This window comes from Boleophthalmus pectinirostris, unplaced genomic scaffold (genome assembly GCF_026225935.1).
Source record: "Boleophthalmus pectinirostris isolate CB_2022bp ecotype Guang Dong unplaced genomic scaffold, ASM2622593v1 HiC_scaffold_5, whole genome shotgun sequence".
Taxonomy (NCBI): Eukaryota; Metazoa; Chordata; class Actinopteri; order Gobiiformes; family Gobiidae; genus Boleophthalmus; species Boleophthalmus pectinirostris.
Genome location: NW_026571404.1, coordinates 33,916,566 through 33,937,042, shown reverse-complemented (window position 1 = coordinate 33,937,042; position 20,477 = coordinate 33,916,566). Strand labels below are relative to the sequence as shown.

The 20,477-nt window shown below is 38.9% G+C and overlaps 1 protein-coding gene across 2 annotated transcripts in view; it reads left to right on the top strand.

Moving 5' to 3' along the window:
- Positions 1–231: 231 nt before the first annotated feature.
- The window catches only part of marchf8 (membrane-associated ring finger (C3HC4) 8), a 435,761-nt gene continuing 415,515 nt past the window's right edge, over positions 232–20,477 (top strand). The window contains exon 1 of one of the 2 annotated variants that reach the window (XM_020929310.2): positions 232–514. The gene's annotated coding sequence lies outside the window, so the exon portion shown is untranslated. The remainder of the gene's footprint in view (positions 515–20,477) is intronic. The other variant, XM_020929318.2, reaches the window with a different exon arrangement.

The following is a 20,477-nucleotide window of genomic DNA, read 5'->3' as shown; positions in this document are numbered from 1 at the left end:
CTCTCTATCACATTCCCATCTTCCTCCACCCTCCTCCTCTCTCCTCATCCCCTCTTCATCATCTCTCTGTCCTCTCTCCCTCCTCTGTCCTTTAAACCCATTACATCCCTTACCATTTTCCCCTTTCGGTTCGATCGTAAACGCGGAAGTGGCTGACTGACGCACGACATCGCGCACTCTTCCAGCTTTCACGCGCACTCTCACGCACCCTCACGCACTCTCGCGGACGCACGGCTCCTCCAAAGCGAACTCAACCTCTATCGTCATTCGTTGCCTGACAGTCAGCAGCGGCGGATCGGAGCAGGCATCGCTGGCTCTCCCACCTCTCCCTCCTCTCCTCCACTCGTGAACTCGGGACTAAACTGGGATGCTTTTTACGCACACTTAACGTCGCCTTTTTACGTGTCTGCACCAAATAAGGAAGCACCCCAGAATTGCTCTACGCGTGGACGAAATTGGATTTAATTTGGAGACTATTTGGATCAAGCAGAGACAACACATCGCGGAAATAAAGGTATGTGGTTTTTTTAGGCTGTGGGTTTTACGTTGTCTAGCGCGCTCTGCAGTATGTGTCAACTACTGAGCTTCGAACAGTTGCTTGATGTAATGGTTTCTTACAAGGAAATGCACGTACTTTTTACAGACATTTTGTTCTGTAATCCCAAAACTGACCCTTTACTAGTTTGCAACGTGATTTTGGCGCACAGAAAGCCGCCTGTACACCTGCTCGGTCGGTTTACGTTCCAGTAGCGCTCGGTAATTTATTGGGGACTTATATTGCACCTCGCGTTACGTTCCGAAGCTTGGGGCTGTTTCAGAAGCGTTGTTGCACTAAATCAAGCAGGAGAAACGTGGAGTCATTGTTGTTTTGTTGCAGGTCGCTGGGAATGCACGCTCGTTTTGGCTCGTTTATGCACGGGACACTTGGTTAAAAGGCGGGGTTGCTAATTATGGCCAAAAAACGATCCGGTGCTAGTTTGAAAACTTCCAATCTATCATCCATGCTAGTTCTTTGGATTGAAGTAGCGTGCATGTCTTTTTTTTTTTTTATATATATATATATATATAATTTTTTAATTTAATTTTTTTTATTTATTTTTTGCAATATTGAAAATTTTAACCTGGGCATGACTTCTTGTTAAATATATTGAGGTTTAATATTTAAAAAATATATTGCATTGCTTGATTTGCATATGTAAGAGACATACCCGTATAGCTAGTAAAATAAAACTACTACTACTACTTTACTCTACAGCAAGCCAGACATCGATAAAATATAAACTATCTTGATTTTTATTTGCATATTTTTAGAAGAAATTTATTTTTGTCAATTGGAAGTTTTCGGTATAATCAAAAATCGCGAATGTTCACTTAGCATTTAGGATAATTTAGCATTCGTTAATAACTGCTTTCTTTTCCATCCAAAACTGCATGTTAATTTCCCAAATGAAGAGTGGGTACATATTGTACTTTTTAAAATTATAATTTTTTAATAGGCGGTATTCACGCTTAGGTCACAAACCAGGAAGAGGTTTAGAAACATGCGATGACAACTTCCGGCGGGCTCTGTTCGCGGTTAAGTCTGACAAAAAAAAAAAAAAAAAAAAAGTCTGACAAAATTAAGAAAAAAATAGAAAATTGGACCAGATTTTTTTTCATCTCCATGTCATTGTAGCATTCTGTTACATTTGGCTAATCAACAGTTACAACCATACCTCAGTTTTTATCATTTACCCAATGACGCACAACTCTGAGTGCACTGCGTACATGCAATTAGAAGAGATGAGGCACTAAATTCAAGATGATTCCAAACAGCACATACGTCTGCAGTCTTCATTTTACTGCTGATCACATTTACTTCAGTGGGTTTTAGCACAGTCGGTAGGTGAGAACAGTATCGGGAACTACGTCGGAAGTTGTCATTGCATGTTTCCAAACGTCTTCCTGTTTGTGACATAAGCGTGAATAGAGCCTGTTCAAAAATAATAATAATAATTTTAAAAAGTACAATATGTACCGACTCTTCATTTGGGAAATTAACATGCATTTTTGGATAGAAAAGAAAGAAGTTATTAACGAATGCTAAATTATGCTAAATGCTAAATATTTGGACCATAGGCTGTGAAATTCGTCAATCCAAACTTGACATGAACCACCCACAGCCGCTCCTTTTTATCACATGTCTCTCAAATGCAGAAGATCTCAACTCTCAAAAATTCTCTTATCATTCAGAACAAAATATAACTTCCTTTACTCGAGATAAGCTATAGTTTGGTGCTTCTGTTGATTCAGAGAAACTCCACGCTGTTTCTCTGTCCTCAATGTTGATTTTCCCCCTTTTTAAATTTAAGCAACCATGTTTGTTTTTGACGCAAATGGAGCGTTGATTGGTTAAACGCCTGTTAATTAGGCCTGTCACTAGGGAGAAATATTGCGATCATTTCGAAACGACTTTATGCCACTGATTAAGATTAAAATAAAGCAAGATGATCCCAGCAGAAGCTTTTTAAATAGACAGTATCATCAAAAGGCCTGAGCTGCAAAAAATAATTAGCATAATGAACCAATAATTAGCCATAAGAGTGACTTTCAACCCCGTATAGCTTAAATAAAATCATATTACAAGTAAAATAACTATTATCTTATACTTTTGCAAAGAAAACATACCTACACTGAACATTGAGCACCAAATATATATTAATCCAGCTTTCATATATTGAACGATAAAGATGATATAGAAATATTAGAAATATTGACTGAAATCAGAGAGACAGGGTAGGCTCCAGACCCACTCGTCTTTGTAAAATTTTGACAAAGTGTGGGGTTCTGGCTGGACAGGTAATCATCTTTCTATATGTACCCCCGCAGCGTAGCCCCACAGTGGCAGAGTGGTTAGCTCTCTTGGCTCGTATGGCGAGGCTGGTTGTGACAGTAAGTGTGGAGTTAAGGGCGTCTGTCTGTGTGTGCTGCTGTCAAGAGGACATTGCGTTCTTTACGGGTCCAGTATTATGTAAAATTGACTCTTGTGAGCTTTAAGTCGTGTTATAATGTTGTTACCTTCTCAAAAACAGACCTGGAGTTGTGTTTTGTTTCATTCACACATGTTTATTATCTGTCTGTCTGTATCTCCAGTGCTCAAAATGTTCTGTTTGTGATGTCATGTAGTGATAGTTTTCAAAGTGAACTGCTCCTTTTAACTTTAGTTCAGTAGAGATCGGCAATTCCAGAGCTGAAAATATCCAAACGATTCTAGTGAATGTGTATGGAGTTTTAAAACGCAATGGAGCACTTTCTGTATTACTAGGGATGTAACAGTAACTGAAATATCGTGATACTGTACCGTCAACATTTTCACAATAATAGTGGACCGTCATAATATACTGAATTACAAGTCTCTTTGCTTAAATTAATAGTTATGGTGCAGCGATGGTAAAAAAAAAAAAAAAAAAAAAAAAAAAAAAGACAAAGGGAACTACACAGACCATGATCCTTTGCTCCATTTCAGTGCAGACTACAAGAAGAAATAACAGTTTTAAGCACTTTTAAGTCTTATTTCTGTGGATTAAATCTTGTCAAGGCATTTTAAGGGGGAAAACAGTTAAGTTTTGTTAGCCTCCACAAAATATCGCCATAAATATCGTACAGTGAGATGTTTATCCGTGAAAATATCATACAGAGAGATTTGGATATTGTTACATCCCTAATCGTGAGCCTCCCCACCATATCGTGAGCTTTCCCACGATATCGCAATAAATATCGTACCACGAGGTTCATACCATGACAATAATATCATTACACCCCTATGTATTACCTTGCGATGGGCATGATTAGTCGACTCCAAGGCAACATTATAAAACTGATCAGAGAATAGCTTAATATGGGCCCTTCAATGTCCAAGTCAATAGCATCCACACACAGTGAACGGCTGTCTCATCTGGCTATTTTAATATCCGTTTAGACTTATTTAATTTAATGGAAGATGTTGTCAATTTCAGAATACGCTACATTGATTCTACTACAGCAGGAAGGAGCCGGAATGAATATTTAATGGCTGGATAAAACTGGATGCAAGGAAGTCAGTTAAGTGGAGATGTCAGTGATGAGATGAAGAGAAAGAATGACTGACAGAGAGTAGTTATGAGGAAGAGGAGGTGGACATAGAGAGGCTGAGGAGGCTGGTGGATCTGCTGCCGCGGTGTTGTGATTGGCCGACAAAAAGTGGAAATGCAGTCTTTCTGGTTGGATATTAACTTTATGAAAACACTGAAAACACTTGCAACGATGAAGACAACTTGTTATTGTGGAATAAATTGGCCTATCTGTTCTTCGTCTTCTTTGTCTTCTTCGTCGTCATCTTCTTCATCGTCTTCTTCATCTCTACCTCACGCACATCTCATTAACTGCCCAATTAGCATTATACTTATTTGTTCAATCAAATATTAAAGCCACAGTATGAAACTTTTTAGCCAAAGAAATGGAACCAAATAATAGTTGCGTTTATTGCACTGAAAAACCCTAAAAATGCTTGTTCGTACTGTGAGTGGGCTTGCATCTCCACAAACCTGACTCCTTACTGGCCTGCTTGTTTCCATGGAAATATTGTTCCTTCAGCTATAACATTCCACAGTATGGCATTAAAGTTATCTATGGAGAATGAGAATGAGGGAATAGGTTTTAACTTTCTTTTTCCATGGAATTCAAGCTGTCCACCCCACTTACTTTCTCTAACGGATTTTTGTGTCTAAAAAAAAACTTGAATAAATGCAAGATAAACGAGTGTAATGCTGCACTGTGGAACATTCCAGGTAACAAACGGGAGCTGAACGCCGTATATAACATCACTGGTCTGGAACACCCCTCCCTTCACACACTCGTCTTTTTTGTTGCTCTTATCGACTGTAGGTTCACATTTCACTGTCCTCTTCTCATCAGCTCTGCAGCTTTCTCTCTTTACTCCCTCTGTCTCTTCTGTCTGTCACTCTCTTTGTCTCTTTCTCTCTCTCTCTCCTTCTTGTTCTTTCTTTGTCTCTATGCTTTCTCTTTCCCTTCTCTTTCGGCATCTCTTTTTCTCTGTGTCTCTCCATCTCAATCCTGTCTCTTTCTGACTCTTGTTCTTTCTTTGTCTCTATATTCTCTCTCTCCTTCCCTTCTCTGTTGGCATCTCTTTTTCTCTGCATCTCTCCATCCCTGCTCTCTCTCTGTCTCTTTCTGTCTGTATCTTGTTCTTTCCGTGTCTCTATGTTCTCACTTTCTCTCTTTCCCTTCTCTATCAATATCTTTTTTTCTCTGTCTCCATCTGCCTATTTCTTGTTCTCTCTTTGTCTCTTTCCCTTCTCTATCGGCATCTTTCTTTTCCTCTGCATCTCTCCATCCCCACCCTCTCTCTGTCTCTTTCTCTCTCTCTTTTGTTTTTTCTTTGTCACTATGTTTTCGCTTTCTCTCTTTCGCCTCTCTATCGGCATCTCTCGTTTTCTCTCCATCCCCATCCTCTCTGTCTCTTTCTGTCTGTTTATTGTTCTTTGTTTGTCTGTGTTCTTTCTCTTCTTCCCTTCTCTATCGGCATCTTTTTTTTCTGTCTCTTTCTTGTTCTTTCTTTGTCTCTATGTTGTCTCTTTCTCTCTTTCCCTTCTCTATCAGCATCTTTCTTTTTCTCTGTATCTCTCCATCTCCATCCTCTCTGTCTCCTTCTGTCTCTTTCTTGTTCTTTCTTTGTCTCTGTGTTCTCTCTTTCTCTCTTTCCCTTATCTATCAGCATCTCTTTTTCTGTGCATCTCTCCATCCCTATCCTCTTTCTGTCTCTTTTTTATTCTTTTTGTGTCTCTGCTCTCTTTCTTTCCTTCCTTTTCTTATCTTCTCTGTGTTTTCTTTTTCTCCTTGCCTTCTATTTCAGCATTTTTCTCTCTTTCTCTTTTTCTCTGTCTCTCATCCCCATCCTCTTTGTGTCTCTTTCTCTTTCTTTTTCTTTCCTTGTCTCTATGTTCTCTTTCTCTCTTCCCTTCTCTATCGATATCTTTTTTTCCCTCTGTCTCTTTCTTATTCTTTCCTTGTGTCTATGTTCTCTCTTTCTCTCCTTCCCTTCTCTATCGGCATCTCTTTTTCTCTGTGTCTCAATCCTCTCTCTGTCGCTTTCTACTTTTTGTTCTTTCTTTGTCTCTCTGCTCTTTCTCTCCTTCTCTTTTGTAGCTTCTCCGTGTTTTCTTTTTCTCCTTGCCTTCTATATCGGCATCTTTCTCTTTTGTTTCTCTTATGTCTCTCCATCCTCATCCTCTCTCTGTATCTTCCCCTCTCTCTCTTTCTGTCTATCTTTTTGTCTCTATGTCACACTCTCCTGCTCCATCTCTCTTTTCTTTTTTTAACAGCTCCTTTTACGTTTAGTTCAGTAGAGATTGGCAATTCCAGATCTAAAATGATCAAAATGACTCTAGTGAAGGTGTTTGGAGTTTAAAAACACAATGGAGCACTTCCTGTATTACCACATGACATCACAAGGTGTAACAGAGTGTTTTCAGTTTGATAGAAGAACTAAATATGCAGGGTTTGTGTGTTAAACGTGTGAATGAAACAAAACTCACTCTCTCGCTGTATCTTTCTCTTGTTCTCTTTTTTTGTCTTTGTCTCTTTCTTTGTCTTTCTCTGTCCTTCTTTGTTGGCCTGTCTTTCTTTCTCTCTGCCACTATCACCCTCTCTTTGTTTCATTCTGTCTCTCTCTTTCACCTGAGGGCTTGTGGATTCTCCTCTTTTATGTTTCTGGTCTTTGTCGCGCCTTCATTTTAAATTAACTTTTTAAATTTCAAAATACTTATAAATTATGCATTAGTCTTTTTTATCTTCTTTTTGGATACCTCATGCGGTTCAGCCTTTGCTCAAATTATAAACTTGTGGAAAACAAAGTAAAGGTAAACACACACAGCCTTATCTTTGAACTTATAAATAATAATAATATTGCTTTGGATTTTTAAAACACCTTTCCAATCCAGACTAGACTGACCTGAAGTAAATACGACAATCTTTGCCACTAACAGTCCCACACCACTTTCATACAAGGCAAGGTGGTGAAGTGTCTTGCATAAGGACACAACAACACTATTGGCCACCCCACTGCAGTACCCGGTATTCAGATTATTCAGGATGTGGATCTGCCACCAGGGAGCGGCTATTGCTTTGCCTGGATTTTTTCTTCTAAAAATCCAACCAACAGTTCCAAAATTATCTGTTTAGACAGTGATGGGCAGTGACATTTTCAACTGCACTTTGTCTTCTTTGTCTTCGTCGTCTTCTTTGTCTTCCTCTTCTTCTTCTCCGTAGTGTTTTTGTTTTTTGTTTTTTAAATAGCATGAAGTGTGGATGGACTTCAGTGTAAATGTTTTTGACGGACACAGTGGGAGATGTAGCAATTACTGCAAAAATGAATCACCAAGGTACTAAGAAGCCCGACCCAGAGTCCTGCACAGGTCAATTTTTAGAGACCCGCACCAGCCCGGGCCCGTTAACATTCCACTCGTTACTGCCCGTGACCGTGACAACCTATCACTAGCCCAGGAATAACCCAGGAATAACCCAGGAATAACCCAGGAATAACCCAGGAATAACCCAAGACTAACCCAAGACTAACCCAAGACTAACCCAAGACTAACCCAGGACTAGCCCAGGACTAGCCCAGGACTAGCCCAGGACTAGCCCAGGACTAGCCCAGGACTAGCCCAGGACTAGCCCAGGACTAAGGTGTGCCCTGGTAGACCGTTAGGTGACTGCAGGTGAAAGTACCGGCATGTAGAGCTCCGCACCACACGGAGTTAAGTGCGGCCGTTGCCCGATCGCAATTTGTGGACACCTGCTCCGCGTGCTTGTGTGAGGGGCTCTCTCTCTTAAGTCCGCAGGTACCCGAGCCGGTGCCGGACTCTGACCCGAGCCGGTGCCAGACTCTGACCCGACCTGGTGCAGGACTCTGACCCAAGCTGCCACAGTGAGAGCTAGAGAGATGCAGCGGCACTTGTTCCAAAGCCAAATGTTACTTCTTCCGCTACACACGCTATATATGGGCGGCAGCAGCTCAGTTGGTAGAGCATTCGCCCACTGATCTAAAGGTTGGCAGTTCGAATCCAGCTCTTGACATAAACATCACAGGTTGAGTGGTCAGATCCACTAACCCACAGGTTGGCTGGTGTGATTCCAGCTCCCACAGATGAATGCTGTCGTTGTGTCCTTGGGCAAAGCACTTAACCCACCTTGCCCACAGTGTCTGCGTACACTGGTGTGTGAATGTGTGTGTGAATGGGTGAATGCTTCCTTGTTGTAATGCGCTTTGAGTGCCTTGAAGGTGGTAAAGCGCTATAGAAAAATGTGACCATTTTACCATATATCCACACGACAACCAAGGTACGTGTGCATCTGCGCAACATTGGAGAGAGTTTTCAGTGCCGCTGGAAATATTCTAACTCTGGGGGATGTGGGGGTGGAGGAGGGGGTGCGGTATCACCCTAACGGCGACAGCCCTACAATAAAGGTCTGTTAAAAATCTAAATCTTTGTCTTCTTTTTCATCTTCTGCTTTATCTTCTTCTTCTTCTTCGTCATTATTGTCTTCATCTTCTTTGTCTTTGTCGTCTTCATCATCATCTTCTTCTTTGCTTTCGTTGTCTACTTCTTTAGCTTTTTTGTCTTCTTTGTCTTCTTTGTCTTCTTCATCTTCTATGTTTCACAGTATGGCATTAAATATTTCTATCTTTATGGAGACCAAACCAGACAAAGTTAGAGGTCAGATCTGTGGAGAGGTGTCCCCACTCACAGTCACAATGTCTGTTTATCTAAGTATTTTTGAGCTATAAAACCATCTGTAATTGAATAAATGTAAGGTTGAGATGTCTAATGCCATGAGTAGAACAATGACGTATCCATAGAAACAAGCAGGTGACAGACCCCCAACCAAAAAGTGCACAGTGCGCCTTTAACAACACGCTCAGATTTTCATTTCATGTTCTTTTCCTCGTGACATCATCTTCTTCCCCGAACATCTCCTCCCCTGTTGTCCATTACATCAGTGGTGGTATAGAGGCCCATTGTCCGGCTGGTATCCGCGGAGCGTGCGTACACAAAGTGCCCACGGCCCCATTCGTATGCTCGCCGCCCCTCCTCTCCGCCGTGTAACTAATCCTCCGCCCTCACATGGGACCCGCGCGTATGGATCCGGCCCGGGTGCCTGTATTTGAGCTCCCGTCCAAGATGTTTGAACAATAGAGACAGAATGTGGCCTATTGGATTCTCAAGCTGTTTGGTATTTCAGCAGAAGCCCAAGTGGAAAATGTGCTGGTAATTTCTACACAACAGCAGGTGGAGATGACAATTTGAAGATGTTTTTATGAAAGGGAATGAAATGGAAGTGTCAGTGTTGAGATTGGCTTCACTACAAGGCTGTCTGTTAGTGTGTGACAGTCTTTTTTTCATCCAAACATTTCAAGATGATCTCTAGATGAAGTATGTTAGGCGAGTTTTATGATCGTCTGGTCACTGTAGAGTAGTTTTCTTGAACATTTTATGGATTATAACATGGTCCTGCTCAGGGACTACTAGAAATCTAACAATAACAGAACTGTGAATGTGCTAGTTTTTCCTCTTAAAATGCCTTGACAAGACTTAACCCAAAGTACTAAGATTTAAAAAGTGCTCAGAACTGTTATTTCTTCTTGTACTCTACACTGAAATGTAGTTCCCTCTGTTTTTTTTAACTATTGCTGCACCATAACTATTAATTTAAGCAAAAAAGACTTATGATTCGATATATTGTGATGGTCCAGGATAATATTGTGAGAATTTTGACGATACAATATCACGATATTTCGGTTACCTTGGGCAGGGGTTTCCAACATTTTTCTTCCGGTGAGCTACTTTTACAAAATGAAAATGCCAAAGAGCTACTTATTTTAGGGGCCACAAGAAATTGAGCATAGGAAAACCTTACAAGAGGAACCGTTCGATACCAATAAAACATAAACCTTTATCCATTTATTAGTGCACAGTGTAGGGTGACCAGATTTTCACACAAAAAAAAACAAAAAAAACAAAAAAACTGGGACAGCCTTAGTTTAGGTTGTTTGGTAATAATAAAATTGTGAAACGAGTGCATAATAAAAAAAAACTGTTATGCAGAGACCATTCATGCCTAACATGTGAGTTAGTAGAGTCACATTTTCTTTGTGTTTCTAAGCAGCTTTTCTGTATTTTACCTAAACAAATGACAGTTTATGCCTCTTTACTGTTGGCAGGGATCAGATTGGTCAAAAATAGGGACACCTGGGACATTTCTTATATATAAAACTGGGACAAATCACAGGTTTTGGATAAATCTGCTGCGACAGGGGACACAGGGCTCAAAACTGTGACTGTCTCGAGTAAATAGGGACATCTGGTCACCATAACAGAGTTAAACATTAAAATTATACATTTACAATAGCAGTTTATCAAATTGAGTCAGCTACTTGGAAGGGGGTTAACCCGTTACCTGCCGCGTTCCAAATTGGAAGTGTTCATGGGTGTGCTCCATCAACTCTGGATCCAATTGATTTTACATTGGGATATTTACATTGGGATATCTCTGCTGCTCATCATTTTGTTTTTAAAATGTTCATATTAACCCGCTGTACATGATCCTGTTTTTTTTTTTTTTTTTTTTTTAGCTTTTTTGTCCATAAATAAATTCCTATTCCTAATATGGAAAACTGCACCAAAGTCACTCCTATAACAACTAGTCTCATGAGCTTCATTTGACTAGTGCTAAACGCTGTGGGTAGTCCACTTCTTTATACGGTCTGTGGTAATTGCTGGATTTCACATGACATCATAACATTCTACAGGCCAATATTATTTCATACACATGGGACGTAGGTAAAATGAATTCTGTTCAGCTGCAGATTTTTGTTGTAATACAGCAAGGTCTTGGGTCTAGTCAGTAATAGAAAATGATCAGGTTCCATATTTGGGAATTTCTTATATTTCATGATAAAGCACAATGTAATCAATAAGTGTGTTTACATGCACATCCCGGTTATTAGCCATATCCCGGTTATGTCAGTCTTCAGGTTACTGTGTATACATGCGCACTGAGAAACCAGGATACTCATATCCGCGTATACATGATCAAATGGAGTATCCCGGTTTCTTGACATATCTTACAAATATGCAAGCGCAAAAATTAACTTAAATCAATTTCATAAACCAGGAAAAATACAAACCATGAGGTTCTTTAGCATAAGAAGCTAAGGGGCTATGAAATATCCCACAATCCACTGCACAGATCAAACCCAACAGATTCTTCATTAAAATCTTCTGCATAAATAAACTCAACTTTACAAGATATAAACCATAACCACTGTAGAGCCACATCAGCCCGTTTGATCATATAATTCAGCTCTGATCACATTTGTTTATGTTTTACAGAAACGAAACTTAAGACCGCAACAAAAAAACAAAACTCCTTGTGCCGCTGAAGTGGTTCAGCTTCTTTTGGACTAAATGACACACCTTTGTGGATTATGTGTGTTCTTTTATGACAGAAGAGGTGCTAATGATGGTGAGTCTGTTCTGTGCGTTTACAGTATAAGAGATAGTTCATGTTTTAGCTTTTCAGCGATCACATGAGTGCAGGTCGTACGAGTGCAGATTGTACATCTGCAGGTTTAGCGCAGCTCTTAATTTTACAGTCATTTCACTCGTTTGGTCACTTTATTTATGTTGGTCTATTTATTTATGTCGCTACTGTTGTGGTGAAAAGACTGGAAAGTGTCTTATGGACGCATGCGCACTCAACTTTATGTTGCAGTAACCGGAATACTGTGTATGCATGCCCAAGTATCCCGGTTACTATCGGAATAAACCAGCTACAGTAACCCGGTTTCTCATAACCAGGAAACTGCCATAACCGGGATACTGAAACCGGGTTACTGTGTATACATGCACCATGAAGAAAGCGGGATACTCAAAAAACCCGATCATAACCGGGTTATTGATGTGCATGTATACACACTCAATAGGGAAAACTGACACTGACATCATATGACATCCTCAACCTGAAAACTACCAATATGTCACAAGACTATAGAAATGGATTTCAGTTTAATCACATTGATTTCATGAACACAACATAGCTTTAGACTGTCTTTGAGAAGTAACTACAACTGTTTTGTCTCTATTAACCATGCACATCTCTGTTCAATCTGCAGCCATATTTACAGGCCGACCAATAGAAAGAGTTGGAACACATTTACACTGTCTACAAAGATGCTATTAGGTTAGCTTAGGTTGTTTTATTCGTACCCGTAGATATATTTGTTTTGCAGATTTGACAGGCAGGTCCCACATTTCACATTTCATTCATCCACATTATGTACAATAAACACGTATAAAAAGACAATAACAAAATAAAGTGTTACAGTGCTCCAGTGCAGAATGGTTTTGTTCCATAAATAATCGGTTAAATTCATCCATCACATTTGGCTAAAGTCGCAATAAATATTAAATATATAAAAACACACAATTTTTCCAAGACAAACTTACTAAAATTGATAAATAGATGTATTCATAAGTATGACAGCAGCTGGAACGAAGCTCCTTTCAAAATGATTCGTTCTAGATCTTGGGACTAAAAGCCTCTGACCAACTCTGAGTTTAGAGGGTGTTACATGTCTTCTAAAATAACTGTAACTTTCTTGAGTACAGAGAGTCCAGGCTGCTCTGAGGATGGACAATCACCTCACTCACCCATTTAACCGACTGATTCAGGGAGTTTAGGTTTTTAGCAGAGACACTCCCAAAACCACAAGACCAATGAAAAAGTTACGTTTTATAGAACAGTGTCATCATGGTTCTGTCTACATGATAGAAGGACAATTTCCTCAGACAGTGAATGCGCTGGTGCCTCTTTTACACACAGCAGTACAATTATCATCAAAGCTCAATTCTGAATCAATGCGTGTTCCAAGATACTTATAGGAGCCCACACACTCAGCAGACTGCCCCTTTATATATGTGACGTCATTCTGAGGTCAATAATCATATCCTTCCTTTTGGTTTTGCGAGGATTTATGTGGTTTGAAAGGATGTAGTCAAGGCGAGGGCCACTTGTTTTCAAGGCCTTAACTATAGAGTGCTGCGGGAAATAGTGGGATATACTTTATTTATGCTTAGGCTACTTGCTTAATAAAATATAATACAAATATAACAGAATATCACTGGATCATGATTAGTGTTGTCAGGATACTAAAATTGCAACCTTAATTTTGAGTCTACAGAATTGACTGTACCGATTACAATACCACAAAATTACTTAAAAAACTGCTTTTTTTAGACCATAGAATGTAATTTTCCACATCTAATCATAGTACTTTTTTCTTGTATTTGTTAAATCTCCCGTGTGTTAAGTCATACAGGTGGTTCATGGGCGTACACTAGTCTATGTGCTCTTATACTTGTTCTGTTTTAGGGCTGGGTATCATTGAGAAGTTGCCGATTCGATACATACCTCGAAACATAGGCTACAATACATATCTCGATACGGTGCACTTTCGATTTGATAAGATGTATTTCAAATCTATTCGATACGGTTCACAAAAAATAAAGGCTAAATTATGGTTGTGATACTAAAAGTCTTTGTTAAACCACTTCTTGTGCAAAGTTCATATGAAAGATATTTGAATCATCAAAACGGTAAAAGTGTCAAATGTGTTGCATCAACAAGTTTCCTTCCTCTAAAGAATTAACAAACCTGTAGTGCTGTAACAAAAGAATTTACTAAAATATACCAACAAATACTCGATATATCGATACAGCAGTCCCCGATATTAATAATGTATCAGCACATTAAACGATACAATTTATCGATATTTAGATATTTTTGCACACCCCTAGTTCTGATACAACTCTAGATTATTGTAAAACTATTCAGGAAAGGTTCATTTCTGTCCTGTGAGTGTGACTTTTTAGTATCAGTATCTGCTAAAATGAGTGTCTGGTTTCAATACTGTTAGATGCTTTTGACAACCCTAATCACGATACAATGATATCATTAAAAATAACATAACGTCATAGGAATCAAATCACTGATGACAATACCACGAGGTTACTTAAAAAAAATATTTTTTTAGACAATAAAATGTAATTTTACACATCTAATGTATTTGTTAAATCCCCAATGTGTTAAGTCATACAATTGGTCCATGGGTGTATACTAGTCTATGTGTATACTTCTTCTGATTAGGGCTGGGTATCATTAAGAAGTTGCCGATTCGATACATACCTCGATACATAGACCACAATACAATATATATCTCGATACGGTGCACTTTCGATTTGATACGATATATTTCAAATTGATTTGATGCGGTTCAATTAAAATAAAGGCTAAATCATGGCTGTGATACTAAAAGTCTTTGTTAAACCACTTCTTGTGCAAAGTTCATATGAAACACAAACATTTTAATCATTAAAACAGTGAAAAAGTCAAATGTGTCTCATAAACGCCTCCTACACACCCCTAGTTCTGATACAGCTCAAGATCATTCTAAAACTATTTGGCAACCCCTAATCACGATACGATATCATAGGAATCAAATCAGGATTGGATTCCATTTTGATCTGTTTTTGCTATACCTAAATTTGGCTACTATTTCCATCTATACACTTTTATTTCAAACCATCCAAAACTTTTATGGCTAATGGAAAACATATTCTCTAATCCATCACTACAACATTCTAGACAGAAATAGTCCACTCACAAGCCCTACTGTTATTATGCTTTTCTATTTTTATGCATTTGGCATTCAGCTGTCAGGATAATAAGATTTCCAATGACACGTTTTTATATTTTCACATAAAAAAAACAATACGACGAACCCACTAGTCAATAAAACCGTCCACATACACTATATTTTTAGCCGACCTGAAATTGACAGCGCAGTAACTTTTTCAGACAAGGAAAGTAGAATTTGAAGGTTCTGTTTCTGCTCTAAGACGTCGTACAGGTTTTTGGCATCGTCGGCAGGATTTCAGTTCAGAGCGCTGCGGAGACGGGTGTGATATGGAAAAGTAAGGCTGCGATTGTGTTAGGAAGAGGAGGAAGAAGAGAAGGAGGAGGGGTGAGCAAAGAGTCCGCAGTGTTAATGGACTGAGCCACTCTGAGCTGCCACGTTACTAAGGAGTATGTCATCAGTTCTGCTCAGAGGAAGAGAGGTAGAGAGGTAGAGTCGGTGCGGAAGTGATACTTTTGAAGAGTAGATGTGGAAGATGATTTGTTCCATCAGTGTTTTAAAGCTGCATTGTGTAACATTTCTCGTGGAGGGTCCATCGAATGCTTTTCTCCATGGAGACAGAATTGCTTTATCTGTCTGTTTCACACTCACGCTTTCTTATTGGCCGTTCTCATCTGTGGGCGGGGTTTAGAGTTAATCAAAGAGATGAGGTTTGGATTAGGCTAATTCTGATTCAGATCAAACTGGTTCCCTATACCGTTTCCTGCTCGTTACTAAGAATTAGATCGCATTACTTGACATCGATTGCTCATGTCTTGGCAACTTGAGTCATCTTTTTTCACTGTGAATTTTATTTTCTATAGTTCAGCAGTTAAATTTCAACCCATTTCAACCAATTTTCAGTTTTTATTTGTACATATACATTTAATTATGCCTTATTTGACTCCAATCTCTTGCTATCTTTTTTTCTACTTATTTGGATTTTTTTATTACCATTTACATTTTTACTCTTTGTTTTTATATTATATTGTGACGTGTGAGCTGCTGTGTTCAAGTCATTTCTCTTGTGGATTAAAAGTCTAAATCTAAGTTTAATTTGAGGATTTGAAAATATTTGTGCTGAATATTTAAAAGGTATACTTAAAACTTATTAACTGAAATTCTGAATAAAAATTAAAACATGTTTTTTCAGAGTAAAAAAAAAATCAAGGTGAGAAATTTGGCATTTAAAATTCAAAATCTGATGAAGTAGATTCGATTAAAGGGTGACTGTTTTGTAATTTTAAAAGGGGGGAAAAAAAAAAAGAATCACAATTATTTCCCCCATCTTGATTTTCAATTTGATCTTCCATTTTATTGAAACACAGACATGTGGACTTGAGGCAGAAAGTGCAGTGTGTCAGGGTCACTACAGTTTTTTTATCGTGTTAATTCGACCAATCATTTTGGAGAAATTTACATTTAAAGTTTGGAAAGAGCGGTCATACGGCTCCGTACACACAGAGGCAGACACACACTTAGGCCTGTAACAATAATCAATACAGCAATTAATTGTATTTTAACAAACTTGATAACTTTTCCAGCCGTGATAAATTCTATTTGCATGCTTGTTTGTTTATCTTGTCTCTCTTTCGCTTTCTCTACCAAAGAAACTGAATGTCAAAAGGATTCTATCTCTGACTCCTCTCGTCTCCTTAGTGTAATAACGCTTGAATGAATGTGCCAGCATAGACTCTATAGACGGATTATTTGTTCATCAACACAGCGGATGCGTGCGCAGCCTGAGCACAGAAAGCGCTGCTGTCTGTGCGGTGAACATGAAGCCGCAGCACAAGCTTTTGCTGCCGTCAGAACCAAAACAGTTCATCACCGTTGGACAAAACACATCGTGATGCCAAATCAACACGAGTGAGTGAGATACATCTCAAAGGCCACATGCGGCAAAGGCAAGAAGAAACGTCTCAAACCCCAGTAGCCGACATAAACCCATACCCGAGTGACACAACTAACCCCTGAGAAAGCCCCAAATCTGCTGAAATCCCACAAGACGATGCCAGTCAGGACAGCAACTCTCTCAGAGCGAAATAGGATTCTGTGTCGCAGGTTAACAGGAACACTTCAAGACCAAAATGCCAAGGCAACAGCAGCAGCCACATAGAGAAGGGGCCACAATATACCAATGTAAGTCAGTGTCAGAGTCTTAATAATCCATTTATTTATTGTTTTGGTTGTGTTTTGTTCAACAATGGTTTATTCAAGTGCATTTTTGTTAACAAGGCCTTGCTTTAAGCCAGACTACATTAGGCTATTCTTATATTAACAAGTCTGTTTATTTAGGCCTATTGTTTTTATTTGTCTTGCAGTTCCTGTGTTAAATGTTCTGTAGAAAGTCAAGTTTATTGATCTTTGAAAGAGTGTATTTGCATTTTTATTCCATGGTCATTATATTAGTTGAAAATGGTCTCAAAATGTCAATATTATTGTTTATCGCAACAAATTCTTGGTCAATTAATCGTCCAGCAAAATCTGTTATTGTTACAGGCACACGCACATGCAGAGACACTGAACTTTTAAACTAATTATGCAAATTAAAGTCAAAACTTGTGAACACGTGAGGACACAGAGAGACGCGCTGTGGCTCTGCCAGCTCCTAAACAAGACAGCGTTAAGTCATTTTCAGTAACATGTGCTCTTGCTGCCACATGACTGGCTGTAGGTTAAAATGTGCATGCTTTATTATCGAGATCACGATCTGTAGATCTTTAGATTTTTGGCACAGCCCTAACTGAAATTGTCAAATGTTGTGGCTTAGAAAGAAATAGATAGAAGCAGAAACTAACGTCTGCTGAGAGGTTGTGGGTTCCGCTTTTTGCCCATCTTTAACTGTGCATTCAACTTTAAAGCTTTTATTCAGTGCTCTTCTCTTTAAAAGGTGCACTGTGTAAGTTTTTGATCTTGGCTTCTGTCACCTTCTTGTTTCTATGGATGTCTCTGCTTAGAATGCTCCACAGTATGACATTAAACGATGATGACCGGTTTTCTTCAGCTAGATGTCATTGTATTCCCTCTTTTCTTTTATAAATTGCCTATTCAATTGTATATTTTAATTTGTCGAGCATAAAAACAAAAAAACAACAACAAAAAGATGTCATTGTAGTGTTCTGTTATATTCGGCAGATCAATAGTTCCAACCAGCTGTCTGTAAGTGACAGTGATGTGATTAGAGTCCCGTCCCCAATGAAAAGCTTTGGCCGGTTGTGAAGACCGTTGCTGATGAATCCATGGTTTTATCACATGCCCAGTGTCTGGAACTACACCGGAAGTCGTCATCCGCATGTTTCCAAAATTCTTCTGGTAAGTGTGAATAGAGTCCATTGTGGTCTGATATTAGCACTTTGTAGCAGCCACAAACTGTAGAAAGAAGTGGACTAAGAGTGTGATGTCAGCCATAGTGCTTGTTGCTTGGCTCCAGTCAAATGAAGCTCGTCGAGGCTGTAGTTATAGGGGTGAATTTAGAGCAGAGTTCCATATTAGGAATAAGAATTGAGAATAGCTAAATAAAAGCCCCAGGATCATATAGATCATGTAGCGGGTTAATATGAACATTTTAAGACTGAAATGAGGAGCCTGAACAGCAGTAGCTAGAACTACTTATTACTTTCATGCTTGCCATCTTCCTCGGCTCAAAATCGTCTGCTGCAACCTCAGACACGGTGCTCCGCTTCCTTGTTTTTACCGCCCACGTGACAATGTGAGGTCATGTGACAAGCGTTTCAGGCGGTTTCACGTTACTGTGTGGATAGGGAAGGCTTTGATTGCGGACATAGAAATGATATGTTTGGATGCAAATCGTTTCTGATACGGTGATTCGTTTCAGTGTAAACATAACCTAATTAATGGTGTCTGGCAGCTCATTCTGATTTCTGAGTGGGTAATACGATTCACAGCAGAGTTCAACATTCATCTAAAAGCTTAAAGGTCCTATATTACACAGAACTGCCTCTTGTAAGCAGTTGTGTTCTGTTTCATTCACAAGTGTTTGAATAACCCTTTATTATTAGTCTGTCTACATCTCCACAGCTCAAAATGCTCAATCTGATGTCTGATGGTTGAAAAGCATGTAAAATGACACAATAAAAACAGTTAACAACATAAAAGTTCATTAAAAGCCTCACGGAAAACAAGATGAACAAATGAATAATATTCCCAGAGGACTTGACAGCGTTTGCCATCTGACTGATTTACCCACTGATTTCATGTCATTATAAAACAAATGCATTCATATTTAATGTTCATGTTGAATTTATGAGTCGATCACGGCGGTGTTTATGAGGACAAATGACTCTTACATCTGCGCACACTAAACAGCACACCGCCACAGTGAAAGAACTACGGAGAGTCTATGAAATATTAATATCCTCAGTGTGGATGAATAGTGAAGTGTGGCCAAAGAGAGCCACGGCTTCTGATCTGTGACTGCTTTGTAACTGAACTTATATTTAATTATTCTAATTAAGCTGTAAAAAGCACCATAAATGTCTGTGAAGGGTCTGGACCAGATTTTTTTTTTTTTCTATGAGTTGAGCAAAAATGTCTCACGGTACAAATATATCATATAAACAACTCATAAGGTGCATTGTGTAACTTTTCTGGTAAAAAGTCCGTCAAATGCTTTTCTGCTTTTCGTAGAGATGTTATTGCTTCATCTGTCATGTTTCACAGTATGGCATTAAACCTTTCTATCGTCATGGAAACCAAACCAAATCATGTTACAGGCCAGATTTGTGGAGAGGCGACCTCGCTCACAGTCAAAATACCTGTTTTTCTAGGTATTTTTGAGCTATAAAACCACCTGTAATCGAATAAATGTAAAGTAGAGCTGTTTAATGTTATACTGCGGAACATTCTAGACAATGCAATGACATATCCATAGAAACAAGCAGGTGATAGACCCTCAACCAAAAAGTTGCACAGTGTACCTTTAAGGCCAAAAAGAAGTCCGCTGTGTACTGTCCGCAACAAGTTAAAAAGTATTTATTGTCCAAGAATCAGGAAGTGCATGCTTAGCATAGTAGTTGTTGTTAGCATTACTGGTGACACGCCCTGAGTTCAGATGATTGACAGGTGATCCATCTGTGTCGAAACAAATATGGTTAATTATGAGGGCAAAAAAAAAGAATGAAATATCAGGGACTAGTGTCACGAGACTAAAATTTCTAACTTGATTTTGATACTAAGGAGTAAACACGATACTCAATATTGATTCCACTATTCCAATATTCCAAAGATGATAATACTCCTATTCTTTAGAATGTGATTTTCAACATTTAAATCATAGTACTTTCTTTAATATCATCATGTGGTGTTGTATCTGTGTAATCCCTCAGTGGTCCAGGTAGGATCCATAGTGGTCCATGGGCGTATACTAGTCTATGTGCTTATATTTGTTCTGAAACAGCTCAAGATCATTCTAAAACTATTCAGGAAAGGTTCATTTCTGTCCTTTAAGTGTGACTTTTTTTTTAGTACCGATACCTGCCCAAATGAGTATCTAGTTTCGATACGATCTGATTTTCAGTACTTTTGACAACCCAACAGGAGACTGAAAAACATCACAGATTTCTGCAGAATAGGATCTACATTTCAGACCAGGAAGACGTTTGGAAACATGAGATGACAATGTCCTGTTTGCGGTAGTAAGTCTGACAAAATCTAGGAAAAATGAGAAAATTGCCCAGTTTTC